Here is a 23,055-nt window from a genome sequence, read left to right as displayed (position 1 = left end):
ATCATCATCAATATTAATATGCCCAATAAAACATCCCACACGATGTTTCCCAAATTTCTCAACCAATCACTAGACTTTACGAAGCTTTAACAACTAAATTTCCATAGTACAATTCATAATACCCAGAGTAAAGAATATCATTACCTTAATCAAGGTTGGTAGGTCTTGAAATCTTATTTATCTTTGGTGACCTCCTTCGATTCGTTGTTTAGAACAAGAGCTACAAGACCTTATACGCTTCCCGAGCCTAACCTAGGGTTTCACTTGATTTGGTCAAAATTCTATGGAGGAAGTTGGGAGAATGTTCTAGGGGGTTAGGGAAGGTTTTAGGGGTGTTTGGATGAAAAACTAAGGGGTAAAACCCCTTTTATAATGTTCTAATGTCGGTTGGCACCGACCTACAATTTTCGGGTACTGTAGCGAGAGTGTCGCGCACTGTAGCTGCACGTGGCGCGCACTATAGCTACGCATTTCTGCTCTGCCAACCTGACTTGTAACGCTCATAATTCTCTACTCCAATGTCATATCGATGAGGTGTTTATTGCGTTGGAAACTAGACTTCAAAACTCATCATATGCTAAAAGATATTCTTTCCCCAATTTGACTCACTCTTGTCGTTCAAAGTAGCGCTCATCTTTTTCCAAAGTCATACTAACTCAACTTCTTCCACTCATTTCCTTATAGGACCTTTCGGAATTCCTTATATGTATCCTTCACACATAAAATATACTTAATAATGCTTCACTCCTTATAGTCCAAAGTTGTTTTACTTAGCCATAGTTCAACATACTTACATTAGAATTTAATAAATGCTTCTTTGAAAGTACGGGGTGTAACAGCAAAATCTGTGTTTTATATTCTTTATTTCAAACCCATTCCCCACACAACTCTAAAATATTTTCCCAGAACTCCTGTGGCGAAATTCTAAAGCTAGGGCTAAAACTCTCTCAAAAGGTAAGTCTTAACCCTTCACGTTGTTCATTCCATCATATTGTTAGGTTCCATGACTAGTTAAAGGGTTTCTAATGGTAAATGAAAGGATAAAACCCTAGAAACTGCAAACCCTTGAATAAATGAATGGGTTATCGATTTTATTGTTGTTTAATCATGAAAGAGTATAGATTATCACTTCTTAAGATGAGAATTCGATTATTAAATGATGAGAATGATGTATTAAGACTTAGGGTTTCATAAAGATGGTAACTTTTGCATAGAAGCTGCTTGTAAAAGGGTTGAAGCAATTAGAAAACCCATGAATGGGTAAAATATGATTATTGGGATCAATATTAGTATGAATTCACGCTTAGCAATAGTTCACCCATTTGGAAAGGGGTAGAAGTAGTTGGGTTCTTCTCCCTAATTTTTGTATTATTTGAGTAGATGATTTGAATACTCATGTAGCGCGATATTTCTAAACTTTGAACGTTCGGAAGCTTTACGGAAGGGGAAAGTTATCGTGGAGTGATCGCATTGTCCTAGTTCTGCTTTGAGGTAGGTTACGGTTTACTTGATTTAGAGTTTGATTTGTTGATTGTATATGTTTTGAAATTGATAGCAGAAGCATGAATAGGGCTTCACACATAGAGTGTGATTGGAAATCCCTACACTTGATATTAACTGATTGGTTATGTGATGAACCATTATGATATGCTAAAGAAGGAGTTAATAAATACTCTTCTTGTCGACCTGGAATAATCCATTATTCATGATATTGGTGAATTTATTGTTAAGTCTTGAATTGACTCGTGACTTGGTGACTAATGTTCCTTGATAATAGATTTATTGATTGTTCACATTGCTTAATTGATTATGGAACGGAATACATTGAAATGACAAAGAATACATAAGTATGAAAAGGCACGTTTGAAGGGGGTGAGGATGTGTCCTAGTTAAGGGCTCGTGATCCGAGGTCAGTTCTACAGCCAGTGGTACATGGACACCATGGGTCCCCTACAGATCATGACTATTTGGGGAAAACAATACCATTTAGCATATGTGTAAACGGTTGAGATACTTTATTTATTTTATTGCATCGGGCTCATGGCTAATTGGGAAAACATTACCATTTAGCATGTGTGTACAAATATGTGACAGAGTTGAGAAAAATCGAGAATTATTGTTATGGTGACAATGATATGGGTGGAGTTATTTATATTGATTGTTGTTGTGTGGGCTTACATTATTCAGTAATGAAATGATTCTCATTGATAAGTTCTTGTGGTTTTGTGTTGTTCTGCCTATCTTTCTATTTTATTGATTTTGTGATGTTATGCATGATACTAATCTTAGTCGGTCTATGATATCTATCGGTACATAGTGTTTGCACTGATACTACCTTGCTGTATTATTTTGAGTGAAAATTGTGATCCAGGGACGTCTACCTGACCTCATATTTAGTGTGAGGCCAGTTTACGACAGATTTGAGGGTGAGCTCCTATCCATGCTAGGCCACCTGAAGATCATTCTCATTATGGATGCCTATTTAATTTCTGACATGTATGTTTAGTTTAGACAGTTGTTTGTTCTTTAGACAGTTATGTTTTAGAGTCCATGTACGATGACTTTCGGATTTTGGGGTTGTAATAGTTAGTACTTCTGCATCTTTATTTATTTATGGCATAACTAGACAATTTGGTTATTATTATCAATTTTCCATCCGTGAATGCTTTATAATTGATTAGTTGGATGATGGTTGGTTAAGGGGATTGGTTCATCCCTAGGTGAATTAGTGTGGGTGCCACTCACGACCACTTGGGTCGTGACAGTTTTATCAAAAGTGTTGGGATCTGATTAGTGTTGATGTGTTTAATATGGTGAAGGCTTTCTTTGAAGATTTTACTCTTCCTAAATCTATAACATACACCACCTTGGTGCTGTTACCAATTAAGAATGTAGTGGAGTACTTTTTAGACCTAGCCTCAGTAACTTTATTAACATGGTGATTTCAAGGGCGGTTCATGACAAGCTGAATAGAACTCTTCCTTCTTTTATTTCATCAAATCAATCTGGATTTGTAAAAGGTAGGAACATCATTGAAACTGTGTTGTTAACTGATGTGGCGTGATTTTACGCCACAATCGATGCTTTTCGGCTATAAGTTATACTTATTTTTAAGCAAGTCTATGTGATTTTACGTACTTTTATTATGTTTCAGGTAATACGAGGTCTCTAGAGCCTAAGTGTGGAAAACAAGTGAAAAAGAGGAAAAAAGAGTTTATAGCTGGAGATTCTGGAAATTTTGTTGGAAATTTAGCCTGCGCGTTCACGTAGGTATGTCATTGGTTCGCTCCCTCGCGCGTCAGTGACTCCGCGAGTTCGCGTGAGTATGTCACGCGTTCGCGCTGAAGAAGAGAATTCTTGCTGACGTCATCCACGCATTCGCGCTGCCACATGGCGCGTTCGCGCTGAAGGTCTTCAGGACCAGTCCGAGTAGAACTCGAATTTCGACGAGTTTTCTATTCCAGTTTATTTAAAAGCCAACTGGGAGCATTGTAACATTATATTTGGCATAAAACACAAGTTTGGAGGCTAGGGTTCCCACGTATATTTTCTTTCTTTTATTCAAATTCTTTCTTTTATTCAAACCTTGTTTATGGGAATTTCTTGGTGATAGTTGAGATTGAAAATCTTGTTGTGCTTATTTATTGATCGACATTATTTTTAATCAAGTAAGTTATTGTTATTTTAATTATTCTTGTTCTTCAATGTTTCTCAAGGGAGTAGCTAACCCTAGGATTTGCCCATTTACTTTGTTTGAAACTCGGAAGAGGAAGAACGAGGTTGGGATAGAATAATTAACATGAATTTGGGGCGTTAACCCCCATCTAATGGAAATTGAGCTAGGAATAGGAGATACCACTTGTAGCCATAGTCGGGTGTTCTTAATGCTCCTAATTACTTTAGAGATATTCAGTTAGGTAGTCTACTCAATCTTCGGGAGAAGTTTTTAGAGTCATTATCCGAGGCTAATTAATATAATATTACCATTATCTGTAATTCGTGAAATATATTGGATTGTTACTTGAGAGGTAGTTTCCTTTATTCCATTATTGTGGCCATTGATCAATTTACTTGCTTTCTAGATTAGATTTTATATTTTTGAATTTTATTAAAACCATATCTAAAAACCACCATTGATGCGTTCAACCTAGCTATTGTTGGTGATCATTCTTAATCTACTTAAACACCTATATATTGTTCTCTGTGGGATTCGACCCCAATTTTGTTGGGTTACTATATTTGACAACGTCCACGTTATGTCATTAAAAGGTGTAATTTGAGCGTGTTTAATATGGTTAAGGCTTTCTTTAAAGATTTTACTCTTCCTAAATCTATAACATATACCACCTTGGTGCTGTTACCAATTAAGAATGCAGTGGAGTAGTTTTCAAACCTGCCTCAGTAACATTATCAACAAGATGATTTCAAGGGTGGTGCATGACAAGCTGAATAGAATTCTTCCTTCTTTGATTTCATCAAATCAATTTGGATTTGTAAAAGGTAGGAACATCATTGAAAATGTGTTGTTAACTCAGGAAATTGTGTCTGACATCAGGATTAGGGGGAGACCTGTCAATATAGTAATTAAGTTGGACATGACAAAATCCTATGTCAGAGTTTTTTGGTTGTATCTTACAAGAGTCCTAAGGAGAATGGGATTTTCAGAAAAGTTCATAGATATGATCTGGAGGTTATTGGGAAATAGCTGGTACTCTATTATTCTAAATGGACAGGCTCATGGTTTCTTTAATTCCACAAGAGTGTTCAAGTAATGGGATCCTTAATCCTCTGCCCTCTTTATTTTATCAGCAGAAGTGTTATCTAAAGCATTGAATGCATTGTTTGATAATAGTGATTTAAAGGTTATGGCATGCCTCAATGTAGTGAAGATTTGAATCATCTTTCTTATACAGATGCCATAATCATATTTCCATATGCGGAAAAAAAAATCTTTGGAGGTGATCAGGAAAGACCAGTTCATAAAGAGCAGTTGTAATAATTTGTTTTGAGGTCCGAGACTATATGAAGAAGTAGGACTAGTCAGTACATTACATAAAATTTGTAAGGGTGATATTAGTGTGTTGATCAGGCTCATTCCCTTATATGGAATCTGAAATGGTACAAAACTTGACAATGGCACAAATACGATCGTGCTGGCTGTTGTTGAGTCTAATACATAAAATAGGAAGATTCAACTACATTCGAGATTGTCTGAAGAATGCTTCATATGACTCTAATCCATACCACATATGAGACTTGAATGTGTGAAAGGTGGATTCAAGTCAAGGCTCTTGGAGTTTTAATTGCTAGACTCTTGTTGAATATTTAGTGTTCAGTAATGCTGCTAGCTTTCCTTTCCACTTTTCTGCATTTTGTTTGTTTATTTGCATTTATCTTTTAATCAACCATTCTCAAGTTGATTTGTACATAGCTTTTACTTTTTTGAATAAATTCCCACCAGTTTTGGTGCATTTAATTAAAAAAAAGGTGGGGGGGGGGGGGGGGGGGGGGGGGGGGGGCGGAATTCCAATGGATGTAGGGTGATAATCACTTACCTTGTGATGTTAGTAGAAGAGGAATGGGATTTCTTGTCCTTCAATTTCGTTTGAAAGAGATAGGGGAAGGGATTTTTGTTGTTTGAGAGTGTTTTTCGAGTTTTAGATTATTTAAGGGAAAAGAGGGGTGGCCGTCTTTTAACTAAAAATAAATAAAAAATCGAACTGGGTTGCTATGTGCGTTGGATGGGCGTCGCGCAAGCAGCGCCGGTCACACCTCCTCTCTGTTACATACGTGTCTAGCATGCATCGCTCATTTCACCCTCTCTGATTCTCAGGGCTGATGCGCGCTGCCTGTACGACTCACAGGCAACACTCAACCTCAAACCTAGTAGCTTCCCATTATTTTCCATTTTCGCTCTTTCCCTAGTCCTGCAACATGAGCAAACGTGAAAAAATAAGTATAAAAAATTGGATGCCTCCCAACAAGCGCCTTAGTTAAGGTCGTGGCATGATATCTTTTTGTAATTTTTTGATTTTTTTCTCTATTTTTGTTATTTTCTTTAATCTAATAAGTACAAACACGGGTTGCCTCCAAAGAAGCACTTGATTTAACATCACGTCACGATGTAGGATTTCTCAACCTTCTTCAAGATCAATTGAGGTCTTTGTTGGATCGACGAACCCTCCAAAGTAATGTTTCACTCATTACCTGTTCACCAAGAATGTCCTATCTGCATCTAGCAATTTTAGCTTGACTACCCCATGTGCTGTTGCACGTGCTATTTCGTATGGCCCAGACCCCTTATCCTTCAGCTTTGCCCTAAACAATCTGTGCCTATAGTTGTATAGTAGTACTATTACACCTCGATTTTTTTTGCGTCGTTAGTATCGTAAGTTAACTAATGTGAGTGTGGAGGAGTCATGAAACCACTACAAGGCTAAGGATGGTATTAAACACATGTTAAGCTTGTATTATAAGGTTCCGGGTGTCACGACCCAAACCCCGTGGGCCGCGACTGGTACCCTAACTGGGTACCCGTACATACCTACCTGACCGAATTTCGTACCATCCAGATTTTTTTTTTAAAACAGATGTTACAGAAGTATGCCGATACCGATACGGCACGCGCGCAAACATATATATGTATATACCTGAACATGCAGACATTTACAGATAAGCCGATAAGGCTAACATACAGACGAAACCCGTAACCCACACATCTATCTACAGGCCTCTACAGACATACAGAATCATATGACGGGACAGGGCCCCGCCGTACCCAGAACTTCCATACATACAGAACATACGGAAAACAGAAGATATATATACCAAAGTACATGCTCCGAAGCAAAAGGAGCTCTTCAAGATAGCAGAACATGTGCCCTAGACTGGCGGCGTGTCACCGAGTGCGCCTGTACCTGCGGGCATATAACGCAGCCCCCGAAGAACGGGGGTCAGTACGAAAATGTACCGAGTATGTAAAGCAGAAACATAACAGATACAATCATAGTCCGAACCGGAGTCACAGAAATATAACGGACAAAACTATACATCAGACGGACGGACAGAGTCATGATCCAGACCGACATACAGAATCGTGGTCCACACAGATAAACAGAATCATGGTCCGGACGAACCGATGGAATCATAATCCGGACAGACGAGCAGAATCAGAATCCATACGGACATACAGAATCAGAATCCATACGGACATACAGAATCAGAATCCATACGGACATACAGACATAGTCGTAATTCAGACGGACAGACAGAATTATGCATGCAGAGTAGTGCAGAGTCATACTGAACCATACAGAATCATACAGAATCATACAGAGGCATGTGCTTATATACATACTGATGACACATGCATACAGACATACAGATCCCGGCCTTGTCTGGGGGCGCGGTAAACAGAACCCGGCCCTCTTAGTACGGGACGCGGTGGACAGACAGAATCCGATCAGATCATATGCCATCCTGGCCGCCATCCCCATACACAGATCATAGTATCATACAGACATACAGATCCCGGCCCGTACGCCGAGGGACGCGGTGAACAATGCAGAGAAATATGCACGATAACAGAACCTGGCCCGGGACGCAGTGAAGGAATGCATTGAGACAGCCACGAACGGATCCATGAGAAACCACATACATACAGACTCACATACAGACTCGATCAGACTGAAGGGTTCCAAATGGCGAGCCACAATCAGAGTATCCAGATAGTATGCATAGTACGCGCCTACATCCTACTTGGGAAGGCACGACAGATCATTATCAGAATCGAATTCTCAGATGTTCAGAAGTCATTTTGTAAGAATTTCATAAAAAAATAGTTGTATCATAATCAAAATAATAGTTCAATTGTTTTCTGAGAAAATCGGACAGAATGGAGGTATTTAAAGTATTACAGAAGATATCGGGCCTTGTGGGCCCGCCTCGGACCAACTCGAAGAAACATATGTAAATTATCGCTAATAGACCTTATGAGGTCATCCGTAATCGTTGGAAGTGTTCCGACTCCGTTTAGGGAAGTTTCATACAAAAATTCATTTTAAAGGCAATTGTAAGAAAATAGCTTCAATTGGATTGAAGGAATTGGAGCGGTTTTCCGTCTCGAATTCCGGGGAACGGAGTCGTACTTAAGGCTCGCGGTCGAGCCTATCACATCCAGAACATGCCTAGGAACAAAGGGAAGTGCTTCACATACCTCGATAGCGCCTTACGCTCGCTTGGCGTCGACTTCAATTTCGTCCAAAATCTAGAAATGGTCAAGTTTACTATTTGTTAGTTTCAAACTTTTCAATAATCCAACTTAACACATGTTTGCCTACCGAAATTTCGGCAGCATTTCCTCTGTATATAAGACATCCCCGAGACTTAGCTCGGCTCAATTCACTACACAACAACCCAGAACAACAGCAAAAACAACAACAGACATTAAAACACACACTATGGCATCACTAGCCATCGTTTCGGCATAACGACACATCTTTCGTTTCAAACTTACATTTCCAAACCAAACTTGTTATTTTGATATTCATCACCCACCAAATTCATTACAACATACATCGGAAGCATCCATACCATTTTCACCCAATATTCATAAGGTATGCGAACATTCAAACTTTCCATTAAGCCACTACTTTTCCAATTTTTCCTAACCTTCAACATACAAGTTCATTATACATTTCCATCTTCCAAATTCATCCACAATAATCACAATTTTCCTCTTGATACTTTCATTTCCATTTTTACACAAACCATAACAAAGTTGTATGTTTTCCTACAACAACTTAATAACCATTAAGTTCCTTCACTCTCCTCACATAATCCATGATTAAAACAACCAAAATATTAATTCAAATCAGTCCATCAATTTCAATTAAAACAGCCCCTCACCCATAAATTTCAACAAAACAACAAACGAGTTTATAATGTTGTTTTCTCCGTTCTAATTCGTTAAAACTCTAAATAAACACTTTAATAACATAAAAGGAATTTTATAAATACCTTATCAGAAGATCCACCACGAAAATTTCATCCCCCAAGACCAATATTTATCTCAAATTGAAGGCAACGCAACGTACAACGTTTTTCTCTTCATGAGCTTCGGGATTCGGAGCTCGGATTTTGATCAAAATGACCTTCTTAGCCTTGAAGTTTTCTCTCTATCTCTAATGGAATTTTCTGGATCTTTTCTGATCTGAACTGTGGAGGAGGGGGCTGAAAACTCCCTTAAATAATAAGGAAATGGGCCTGACCCGGATTGGAATCGGGTTGGGCCCATTTCACTGCCCAGCTTGACCTTTCCGCCTTAAAATGTCCATATCTCCTTGTACCGACGTCTCCTGGGAGCTCACGACCTACCGTTGGAAAGCTATTTCAATTATCTACAACTTTTATTTCTGGGTGTTTCCCAAATTCCAAACTTATAATGCCGGGTTTGACCCTACAAGTCAGGTCATCCGAAAACGTTTTCTTAAAAATATTCGTTTGGAGGGCTTCCACTTTGATTTGGCCCCAGGGCCCTTCACGGGTTGTGTTTAACTTTACATATACGATTCATATAAATTTTCACATGTCCCAAAAATATATTGATGTGTGGGCCCCACCTCAGCTTACAAATAATTCGACGTTCGAAAATGCAGGATATAACATTCTCCCCCCCTTTAGAACATTCGTCCTCGAATGTTCGATTGACCTTAGGGGGTCTCGTGACACTTCGGGGAGGTTCCTTTCTTTCCTTCAAAATTCCTTTCAACGTTACGATTGCCATCAACATCTTTCACCTCTTGTCACACTTCTCGGTTCCTTACAACGTTATCATAATTTCACGTTACATCAAACAGGTTCATAACTAGAGCCAGACGCACAAAAGCATATCGGACAGATTCATAGTCGAAGCCAGATGTATGGAAGTATGTCAGACAAATCTGAGATCGGAGTCAGACGTACAGAAAGGTATCAGACAGATTCGAAATCGGAATCAGACGTACAGAAATGTATCATACAGAGTCGTAATTAGAATCAGACATACGGAGATGTATCAGACAGACGCGTGATCAAGATCAGACGTACAAAGGCGTAATAGGCAGAGCCTTATCAGAATCGGAAGTGCAGAAGTATAACAGATAGAATCCGAATTAGAGTCAGATCACTCCTATTAAGGCTCCAGTGATTTATAAAAAAAAATTTCCTTATTGGTGAACTTGTTTGCCAAGTTATCATACAAATCGTCTTGCGTGTCGCTTATCGACTCTTTCGGAGATATCCCCTTATTCACACTTCTTATATTTCACCTTTCCTACTATTCTTCATCTATCACAACCTTAGTTGCCGGGACTCGGCTCTTGATCCATATGGGCACCAAACGAAAATTATACACACACACATACACACATACAGATATATTTACTAGTATCTTACTGGCGAACGTCTCTGACTGTTATTCAAATTCGCTCAATTTCCCGAGCGGTATTGCACCTTTTCTTTTTGCCCATTTAGTCCGCCTCGTTCTGCGCGACCCCTATAAGGGCACTAATTACTCCATACATTCTCTTTTCCTTTAGATTACCCCAAATTTTCATTTATATCTATCATACTTACACTTGTGCAACATTTTGCATTACTTCCCAGGGGGTCACCCATCCCAGAATTGCTCTGGCTTGAGCACGTTTAACCCCAAAACTTTCACGCATTTTGACGCGTTAGGGCTGATATAATTTCGTCAATTGCCCTGCAGGACCTTTGTCACATAATTTTAGGTCAAAACAGGGTCTTAGCAAATTTTCGGAAAATTCTCGTAGCGGGTCCCACCCCCGGCTAAGTCGTACCATTACCCTGTTGCCTTTCTGAATCTTCAATATTCACTTTCATACACATATACATATGATTACAGACAGCCCACAGATTTAAGTCTTCATCCCACAAATTTCGTCTCCAAATAGTCGGTGAAATCTGATAAAATATCACCATAAGGTGCTCTCCAACCACCGACAGAAGAAAACTAAATTCCGACAAGTATCGCGGAACCTGTTTGTACTTACTTTATATATATTTACTTCCATAACTCTGGAAAAAAAATTTGGGCAGAGGTTCCTCTGTATTTCTTACTATCCGAAACCTGTACACAAGAAATACCAACCATGCCTCACAGGGCCAACACATATACGCATATATATACATCATATCATGTCGTCTCGTAGCCACACGGGGCTAACAATTACAGATAAAATTATACAGATGTCGAGGCTTACCTCACATGCCCAACTCGAACAACATCGGAGGCTCCTTCCTGTTCACTTTTCTGTTCAATCTTCAACCTTATATTTCTACCACACTTCAAACAACTTCTCCGACACACAACTTTCATATTATTGCTTACCTGAGTACTGTGCGGCCTCCAATATCATCAGCCATTGCCTTCTGTTGATGCCATCCTTTGGCTGAAATTAAAAGTTAGTCGAAAGGAATTCATATCCTACAGCTGGATCTATCGCATGATCTAAGATTCAAAGAAGGGTAACATCCTAGATGCCCTGTAGCTTCCTGTTTATAGATGTGGTGCACAACACATCGATAAACAAGACTCTACTAGACACGGCCTGTAGACTTTCCGAGGACTAACCGCTCTGATACCACTTCTGTCACGACCCAACCCCGTGGGCCGCGACTGGTACCCTAACTGGGTACCCGTACATACCTACCTGACCGAATTTCGTACCATCCAGATTTTTTTTTTAAAACAGATGTTACAGAAGTACGCCGATACCGATACGGCACGCGCGCAAACATATATATGTATATACCTGAACATGCAGACATTTACAGATAAGCCGATAAGGCTAACATACAGACGAAACCCGTAACCCACACATCTATCTACAGGCCTCTACAGACATACAGAATCATATGACGGGACAGGGCCCCGCCGTACCCAGAACTTCCATACATACAGAACATACGGAAAACAGAAGATATATATACCAAAGTACATGCTCCGAAGCAAAAGGAGCTCTTCAAGATAGCAGAACCTGTGCCCTAGACTGGCGGCGTGTCACCGAGTGCGCCTGTACCTGCGGGCATGTAACGTAGCCCCCGAAGAACGGGGGTCAGTACGAAAATGTACCGAGTATGTAAAGCAGAAACATAACAGATACAATCATAGTCCGAACCGGAGTCACAGAAATATAACGGACAAAACTATACATCAGACGGACGGACAGAGTCATGATCCAGACCGACATACAGAATCGTGTTCCACACAGATAAACAGAATCATGGTTCGGACGAACCGACGGAATCATAATCCGGACAGACGAGCAGAATCAGAATCCATACGGACATACAGAATCAGAATCCATACGGACATACAGAATCAGAATCCATACGGACATACAGACATAGTCGTAATTCAGACGGACAGACAGAATTATGCATGCAGAGTAGTGCAAAGTCATACTGAACCATACAGAATCATACAGAATCATACAGAGGCATGTGCTTATATACATACTGATGACACATGCATACAGACATACAGATCCCGGCCCTGTCTGGGGGCGCGGTAAACAGAACCCGGCCCTCTTAGTACGGGACGCGGTGGACAGACAGAATCCGATCAGATCATATGCCATCCTGGCCGCCATCCCCATACACAGATCATAGTATCATACAGACATACAGATCCCGGCCCGTACGCCGAGGGACGCGGTGAACAATGCAGAGAAATATGCACGATAACAGAACCTGGCCCGGGACGCAGTGAAGGAATGCATTGAGACAGCCACGAACGAATCCATGAGAAACCACATACATACAGACTCACATACAGACTCGATCAGACTGAAGGGTTCCAAATGGCGAGCCACAATCAGAGTATCCAGATAGTATGCATAGTACGCGCCTACATCCTACTTGGGAAGGCACGACAGATCATTATCAGAATCGAATTCTCAGATGTTCAGAAGTCATTTTGTAAGAATTTCATAAAAAAATAGTTGTATCATAATCAAAATAATAGTTCAATTGTTTTCTGAGAAAATCAGATAGAATGGAGGTATTTAAAGTATTACAGAAGATATCGGGCCTTGTGGGCCCGCCTCGGACCAACTCGAGGAAACATATGTAAATTATCGCTAATAGACCTTATGAGGTCATCCGTAATCGTTGGAAGTGTTCCGACTCCGTTTAGGGAAGTTTCATACAAAAATTCATTTTAAAGGCAATTGTAAGAAAATAGCTTCAATTGGATTGAAGGAATTGGAGCGGTTTTCCGTCTCGAATTCCGGGGAACGGAGTCGTACTTAAGGCTCGCGGTCGAGCCTATCACATCAAGAACATGCCTAGGAACAAAGGGAAGTGCTTCACATACCTCGATAGCGCCTTACGCTCGCTTGGCGTCGACTTCAATTTCGTCCAAAATCTAGAAATGGTCAAGTTTACTATTTGTTAGTTTCAAACTTTTCAATAATCCAACTTAACACATGTTTGCCTACCGAATTTCGGCAGCATTTCCTCTGTATATAAGACATCCCCGAGACTTAGCTCGGCTCAATTCACTACACAACAACCCAGAACAACAGCAAAAACAACAACAGACATTAAAACACACACTATGGCATCACTAGCCATCGTTTCGGCATAACGACACATCTTTCGTTTCAAACTTACATTTCCAAACCAAACTTGTTATTTTGATATTCATCACCCACCAAATTCATTACAACATACATCGGAAGCATCCATACCATTTTCACCCAATATTCATAAGGTATGCGAACATTCAAACTTTCCATTAAGCCACTACTTTTCCAATTTTTCCTAACCTTCAACATACAAGTTCATTATACATTTCCATCTTCCAAATTCATCCACAATAATCATAATTTTCCTCTTGATACTTTCATTTCCATTTTTACATAAACCATAACAAAGTTGTATGTTTTCCTACAACAACTTAATAACCATTAAGTTCCTTCACTCTCCTCACATAATCCATGATTAAAACAACCAAAATATTAATTCAAATCAGTCCATCAATTTCAATTAAAACAGCCCCTCACCCATAAATTTCAACAAAACAACAAACGAGTTTATAATGTTGTTTTCTCCGTTCTAATTCGTTAAAACTCTAAATAAACACTTTAATAACATAAAAGGAATTTTATAAATACCTTATCAGAAGATCCACCACGAAAATTTCATCCCCCAAGACCAATATTTATCTCAAATTGAAGGCAACGCAACGTACAACGTTTTTCTCTTCATGAGCTTCGGGATTCGGAGCTCGGATTTTGATCAAAATGACCTTCTTAGCCTTGAAGTTTTCTCTCTATCTCTAATGGAATTTTCTGGATCTTTTCTGATCTGAAATGTGGAGGAGGGGGCTGAAAACTCCCTTAAATAATAAGGAAATGGGCCTGACCCGGATTGGAATCGGGTTGGGCCCATTTCACTGCCCAGCTTGACCTTTCCGCCTTAAAATGTCCATATCTCCTTGTACCGACGTCGCCTGGGAGCTCACGACCTACCGTTGGAAAGCTATTTCAGTTATCTACAACTTGTATTTCTGGGCGTTTCCCAAATTCCAAACTTATAATGCCGGGTTTGACCCTACAAGTCAGGTCATCCGAAAACGTTTTCTTAAAAATATTCGTTTGGAGGGCTTCCACTTTGATTTGGCCCCAGGGCCCTTCACGGGTTGTGTTTAACTTTACATATACGATTCATATAAATTTTCACATGTCCCAAAAATATATTGATGTGTGGGCCCCACCTCAGCTTACAAATAATTCGACGTTCGAAAATGCAGGATATAACACCGGGGTTAACCGAATCAAAGATGTTGTAACCCATACTTTAGGGGCTAAACGAGAAGTTCTTAATATGCTAAGAATGTAGTGTTTTAAAGTATTTGAATCATATAATATTCATATGTTAAGTTTTGAATTCAAGCAATTTGTAAAATAAAAGTCGGCGGAAGTTATCGCAAGTTACATTCTTAATACTGCTGAAATTTGGGTTTAATGTCACTGCGCTTTTCTCCCAATATACTTGGAGTTACGGAGTGGTCAAACCACGAAATTGAAGTACTATGAGACTAGTTTCCAATGCATTAAATTATTTGTCAATGCAACATTGAAGTAGAGAGATATTTGCATTTTCACGAGACTGCACAAGAAGCCCCTTATTGGGACCTACTATCATGGTGGCCAATTTAAGGGTCTTTTAATTACGTTTTAGGGCTGATATTTGGTCATTTTTCAACCATACTTCACCCCACACTCTCTCCTTGTTCCCTAACAGTTCCATAAGGGTTTGAGGGAAAATCCAAGTGATTACATCATATTTTGGCCATCAAAAGTTAGTTCTAGTGAAGAGTAACACTTCTTTGAGGTTGTGTTGTCATTGAGGATTGTTGTGAGCTGTGTTTGGTTGAAATTTCAAGTGGCTACTACTGGCTAGGTATGTATACTCTACTGCTGTTCTTGAAGTCGTTTGTATGTTGGTTGCATTATTTGAGCAAGATACTACAAAAGGATACCTGAAATAGTTTAGATGTTATTGTTCTTAATGAACTCTTTTGGAATGGTTGTTTCCATGAACTTTAAATGGTAGGAAATCTTGGAAAATGACTTGTTTATGATGTTGTTATTATGAATATTTTTCCTACATGTCAAACTTGTTGTTGGTATTGTGAATAAGAAGCGAAATGACAATATAACAATGGAAAAATATACTACTTGTTGTTTGATTGTTCAGTTGTTTGAGTGTGAATTAGGAGATGAATAGGATGTTTGAAGTACTCCAATTGTACTTAAATATCATGAAGGACATTTTGTTAAGCTAATGAACGAATTACTTTGGGGTTAAAGGGTTGAAAATGGATTCAATCCGAGCTTTTTGCTCGTCGTGTTAATTAGTAGTTTCGTTAGTGATGTATTGTGCCCTTGTTATTGTGTAGATTGAAGTATATCTTCAGCTGCTTTGGGTTGTACTTTGGAGGCAAGGAAACACAGGTATTTTAAGGCACATTCTTTCTTTCTTTTGGCATGATTCCAATGAACAGCATGGAAACGAACGATATTCATAGAAGGCTCCATTCTCACTAGTTATATGAGCGTACGTTCTTTGCCCTCTATGGAATAATGAGGTGAACATGACATTTGTCTTGAGCTCACTATGAATGATTGTTGCTGGTATTTTCTGGTTCTCATAAACATTATATGATTGATGAAGCATGTCACATAACGAATTCGGATGTATACCAACCTTACATCACTCCGATGACCTTGTGGTATCTCTCATTGTTTGGTCGGTTTAAGAAGTCCTTCTATGGCTCATATACATGCATGCATACATATATACTATTATGATGAGTCTTTGTGCGGTTCTAATGATACTAATGAGTCTGTGTGTGGCTCTAATGATACTTATGAGTCTGTGTATGGGTCTGATGATACTTATAAGTCTGTGTGCAGCTCCTATGATACATATGAGTCCGAGTGTGGCTCCAATGATATTATGAGTCCGTATATGGCTCCAATGGTGATATATATATATATATAGATAGATAGATAGATAGATAGATAGATAGATAGATAGATAGATAGATAAACACACACACCACACTGCATGCATGCATATCATAGCCCTCAGAGACGATTCTAAGATGAGGTTTCAAAATGGAAATGACTCGATGTTTGATCCGAGTCAGGACCACAGTCTGTATTTTCTTTACAATCAAATTAATTAAGCCTCAGGTTATGGAAAATAACCTTTTATTTTATTTTAATTTATGCATATGTTTCATACTAACCTTACTTTGCCTTGATTTTTTAGTAATAAAAACAATAAAACAACATTAAATGTCATGACATGTTGCAAAACGATTGAGTCAAGTGATGTAAGAGAGGAAGAGTACGACGAGTATGATGAAGAAACAATGCTACCTGAGGGTCTCATAGAAGAGGCAGAGCAGTTTGAAAATGCGCAAAAGCCGAACCTGGATGAAACAGAAGCAATCAACTGAAGAGACAAGGAAAATATCAAAGAAACAAGGATAAGTGCACATCTGGAAGCACTCAGAAAAAGGAGTTGATAAATATGCTAAGGGAATATGTGGACATTTTCGCATGGTCATATGCTGACATTCCAGGGTTGAGCACCAGTATAATGGCCCATAGACTGCCCATCAATGCAGGTTTTACTCCAGTCAAATAGAAAACTAGGCAATTCAAGATGGATCTCAGTATCCACATCAAGGATGAAATGGAAAAGCAAATTAAATCTGGAGTTATGGAAGTAACTTCGTACCTCACGTGGTTGGCCAACACAATACTGGTATCTAAGAAGGATGAGAAGATACGAATAGGTGTAGACTAGCGGAATCTCAATCGGCTAGTCCCAAAGACAACTTCTAACTCCCAAACATCCATATACTCATTGAAAATTATGCCAAGCACAAGTTATATTCATGTATGGATTGCTTCGCGAGGTATCATTAGATCTTGATGAGCGAAGAGGATGTGGAAAAGAAAGCCTTCATTACTCTATGGGAAGTGTATCACTACAAAGTAATGTTGTTCGGTCTCAAGAATGCCGGAGCTACTTACATGAGGGCCATTACCATATCTTTCACAACATGATCCACAAGGATATTGAAGTATAAATGTACGATATCATCATCAGATCAAGAGAAAGCTCAGAGCACACTACACATTTGCAGAAGTTCTTTGACAGACTCCACAAATTCAATTTGAAATTGAACCCGGCCAAATGTGCATTTGGTGTACCTGCCAAAATATTGTTGAGATTCATACTTATCCGAAGGGGCATAAAACTACACCCATCAAAGATCAAAGTGATTCTAGAACTCCCACCTTCAAAGACTAGGAAAGAGGTCATGAGTTTCCTGGGAAGGTTGAATTAGATTGGACAGTTCATAGCCTAGACCACCATCATTGTGGAACCAATACTGAAATTGATAAAAAGGGTGCACCTAAAAAATGGATTGAGGAGTATCAAAAAGCTTTCGACACCATCAAGAAATACTTGTCCAATCCGCCGGTCTTAGTACCACCCAGGCCTGGAAGCCCACTTTTGCTATACCTGTCGGTATTAGGAAATGTCTTTGGATGCGTGTTAGGAAAATACGACGAGACATGCAAAAAAGAGCGTGCAATTTACTACCTGAGCAAGAAGTTAACCGCTTGCGAGGCAAGGTACGCGCTGGTGGAAAAGAAATGTTATGCTTTAATATGGGTAGCTCAGAAGTTGAGACACTACCTGTCATCATACACAACTCACCTCATAACTAAGATAGATCCCTTGAAGTACATATTTCGCCAACCCATGCCTATAGGGAAATTAGCAAAGTGGCAGATGCTAATGAGCAAATTTGACATCATATACATAACACAGAATGGTAGAAAGTCAAGTGGATGGAGATTTGGAACAACTGCGAACCTACTTCCCAGACGAAGGAGTATTGACAGTCAAAGAAGACATAGTTGAGCCATATTAAAGATGGAGATATTCTTCAATCGAGGAGTTAATTATAAGGGTTCGGGAATCGGAGCAGTCTTGGTATCATAAACAGGGAACATTACCCAATGGCCGCGAAACTCAAGTTATGATGCACCAACAATATGGAGGAATACGTGGCCTAGATCCTAGGCCTCAGAACAGCACTGGACATGGATATCCACAAATTATTGGTCATAGGTGATTCGAAGTTGTTGATACATCGAGTACAAGGCGAGTGGGCCACGAAGAATGCCAAGATCTTACCTTATGTGAATCTCGCACATAGGTTGTGCAAGAAATTCAAAAAGATCGACTTCAAGAATACCCCAACACCTCAAAATGAGTTCGTCGATGCTTTGGCCACCATAGAATCAATGATCCAGCATCCTAAAAGCAGTCATATTGACCCGTTAGAAGGAGAGAAGAGCATGCGTATTCTTCCTATATGGGAGCCAAACCCGATGGCAAGCCATGGTACACTGACATCAAGATGTATCTGTAAAAGGGAGAGTATCCTAAAAATACCACGAGCAACCAAAGGAAGACTTTCTAGAGAATGGCCAACAAATTCTTCCTGAATAAGGAAATTCTCTATAAGCGGACGCTAGACCTAGGGTTTCTCTGATGTGCGGATGCCGCTGAGGATATGAAACTGTTGGAAGAGGTACATACAGGAACCTGTAGGTCTTACATGAGTGGTTTCATTCAAGCCAATAAAATCCTTCTAGCGGGTTACTACTGGATGACAATGGAAAGTGATTGTTCCAAATTTAGGCAAAGATGCCATCAGTGCCAAATCCACGGAGATCTAATCGAAGTCCCACCGAGCGAACTCAATATTATAAGCTGACCCTGGCCGTTTATCTCCTTGGGCATGGATTTCATTAGACCCATCGAGACTGCCGCCTCGAATGGATATCGATTAACTTGGTCGCCATTTATTTACTTCACCAAATGGGTGGAAGCTATATCGCACAAATCAGTGACAAAGAAGGTGGTAGTTGATTTTGTACGAAACAACATCATATGTCGCTTCGGCATACCAGAGTCCATTATAATAGATAATGGAGTGAATCTGAATAGTCACCTGATGAAGGATATCTATGAACAATTCCAAATCACCTGTCAAAATTCAACTGCCTGCCGACCACAAATGAATGGAGCTGTGGAAGCGGCCAATAAGAATATCAAAAGGATATTAAAGAAAATGACGGATAACTACAAGTGTTGGCATTAACAATTGCCTTATACATTGCTGGGATACCGAATGACAGCCCGAACTTCAGCAAGGGCAACTCCGTACTTGCTCTTCTATGGTACTGAAGTAGTCATACCTTCCGAGATCGAAATACCATTACTGAGAATCGTTTAGGAAGCAAAGTTGGACAACTCAGAATGGGTCTGAAGCTGATACGAGCAACTGGCTCTAATTGAGGAAAAGAGGATGATTGCCGTATGTCAAGATCAATTATACCAACAGAGGATGGCTCATGCCTTCAACAAATGAGTCAGAGTTCGACTCTTCCAAATAGGGCAAATGGTACTCAAGCGAGTGTTCCCACATCAAGATGAGTACAAAGGAAAATTCACATCCAATTGGAAAGGACCATACGTGGTCTGCAAAGTACCCTCTGAGGATTGGTGATACTGGCAGAAATGGACGGCCAAGTGTGGCCCAAGGCAATCAAGTCAAATGCAATCAAGCGATACTACGCGTGATGACACGCTTTCTGATTGTATTAGTTATTTATTTTCTTGTAATAGCTATTTCGTTTCTTTTAATCATTTTGTAATAGATAGAAAAATGAAATGATTTCGTTGTAATATGAACTACACAATGACCTGACTTCCCTATAGTGGGATACATAGGCAGTCTGTTTAGGACCCGGTCACATTTTACCAAAAACCAAAACTCAATTACTTTATTCTGAACTACGTCGACCTGATTCCTACTGCGACAGGATATGTAAGCGCTCTTTGAGCTTAGTCATACAAAACAAAAAAACAAAAAAATCCCTAGAAAGCCACAAATTAAATTTTGAAGATAGTTTGGAATCGGCAAAATACTTACCCCGCATACCTAACTGGGCAGAATTTTTGAGATCCATCTCAAAAATTCCTTCAGCAAGTCCGGCCCAAGAGTCAGCCAATCCAAATCTTCAAACGGGGATAAAACTTTTGAGAAGATCTCAAAATCTCTTCCCTCAGCAGTTCAGCTTAAGAGTTTACCGACTCAACGCCCTAATATGGACCTCAAAATTTCTTACATCAAGATTTAACGAGAGAGTTTTCCAAACCAAGATCTAAACTGGGGCAGAATTTTTGAGAGGATCTTAAAAATTCCGCGCAAGGGAGCTGAAGCTTCAACTGTCCGACGTAGCAAAGGCGGAAGAGTCCTCATTCTGATACATACGTCATGATAATCAACTTAAACAATTTTCAAAAAATTATATCTTTTACAAATAAAGTGTGAAACAAGTTATGATCAACAATTTATTAAAAATAATTTTTAGATTAAGGTAAATTCATCTTTTAATACCGAACTCGAGAGGATCGGACCCAAAAAGAGAGAACTAAACCGGTGAAGCCAAGAAGCGACTGAAGAAAACAACATGGATCAACTTTATAGGAAACTAACCTTTTTTTGATGTAGGTCACCAGTGTCGTCAGGAGGATGACCATTTTCTCTAACTTTATTTGTTCACAACAGGTTAAGACAATTTGTCTAACAAAGATCGAAGCCATGACCAAGCCAAAGGGGTTTGAAAAGGATTGAAAAGCGATAAGGGCGGTAACAGCTAGCCACAAGAGAGGGCTGTAAAATGACCGAAATGACACAAGAGCAAACATCTAGCCAAGAGGGCATTTGAAGAGCCAAATGCCACAAGGGCAGACATCTAGCCAGAATGGGCCATAAACGGGTCGAAAAGCCACAAGGGAAATTATCTAGCCACAAGGGTTGTACAAAAGAGCCAAATTCCATAAGGGCAAATATCTACCACAAGGGCTAAACAGGACAAACTCCACAAGGGAAAATATCAGACCAAAAGGGTCACAATCAATGTAAAGGATGAAAGAAAGACGATTTAGCCGAAGGGGCCATACCTATCATACTTTCCATAAGGGTCATTCATATCAAACTGCTAAGAGGGCCATTCATCCAAACTGCTAAGAGGGCCATTCATATCAAACTACCAAAAGGTCCATTCATCCACACTGCCGAGAGGGCCATTCACCCAAACCACCAAGAGGGACATTCATCGGAACTGTCGAGAGGGCCATTTATCCAAACTGTCGAGATGGCCATATCGCCAAGAAGGCCATGCTGGCAAGATGTCCATTCATCCAAACTGCCGACAGGGCCATAATGCTAAGAGGGCCAAATCACTAAGAGGGCCATTCATCCATATCACCAAGAGCGCCATTCATCCATGTTGCCAAGAAGGATATAGTACTTAGAGGGATACTCGTACAATTCACCAATAAGGCCATTTAAAACAAAACTGCCAAGAGGGCTATTTCTTGCGAACAAAGACCGAAGGAGGTACAACATAGAAAATAATACCAAGAAGGTCAGTTATATTCTAGAAAATAGCCCAGAGGGCCATCAAAACCACACAAGGTTGGTAAAGAGAAGACACGAAGCCAAGATGTTCATTAAGGTTTAAGCATCGCCAAGAAGGTCGCCACACAAGGATGATGCCGAGGTAAAATCGAAACCACGCCAAGATGGTACAAGAAGAAACTAGACCAAGAGGTCAACCACAAAGTTACTCAGCAGATGGAAGCAGGTTAGCAGTCGCCAAGGAAAAAAGCAGGCTGATGAGACCAGATCCAAACGCATGCGGAGCAAAAGAATTTTTTCTTATGCAGCAGGTCGAGATAGGGTGCCCATGAGAGTTAAGCTCTCCGACTAGGAATTGGAAGATCGCTCCACCTCATGCTCAGCCACACAAGTTCTTTTAAATTTCCCACAAGTGGTCGGGCATACACCGGCACACACAAAGGCATTCCCGCTTAAGGGATACTTTTTTCCTTCTATTTGAGTCGACCTACGAGTGACTTGATTCCCAAGGCCAGGAATATGTAGGCGGACTCAATGCCAAAGAGTCAGTCACACTCCAACAGATCACTCCGGGTTTCTTATTTTCGACACTAGGAAATCTGAATTTTTTTTAAACTTGCATTTAGAAGTCTAATTGAGTCGAACTACATATGACCTGAATTCTCATGTAACCTGAGAGATGTAGGAAACCTAGGGACCAGGGCCTGGCCATATATTTGAAAATAGCATAAATAAAAGAGGTACATTGAAATTAGTCAGCCAAAACTCAGGTTTGTCCAATTTCGATGATCAGGGATGGGCCCGCCATCCTCAAACACCGAAGGGGCAGTTTTTGACACCTAGTTTTTTTTACCTCCAATAATTTTAATTAATTTCCCAGAGTTCTTGGATCTAAAACGGAATGAAATATGTATTTTTTATAAATCAAAATGATCTTACAAAATTACTTCAAT

The sequence above is a fragment of the Lycium barbarum genome, chromosome 2, assembly GCF_019175385.1.
Source record: "Lycium barbarum isolate Lr01 chromosome 2, ASM1917538v2, whole genome shotgun sequence".
Taxonomy (NCBI): domain Eukaryota; kingdom Viridiplantae; phylum Streptophyta; class Magnoliopsida; order Solanales; family Solanaceae; genus Lycium; species Lycium barbarum.
The sequence above is the reverse complement of the archived record's forward strand: the minus strand, read 5'-3'. Positions refer to the sequence as shown.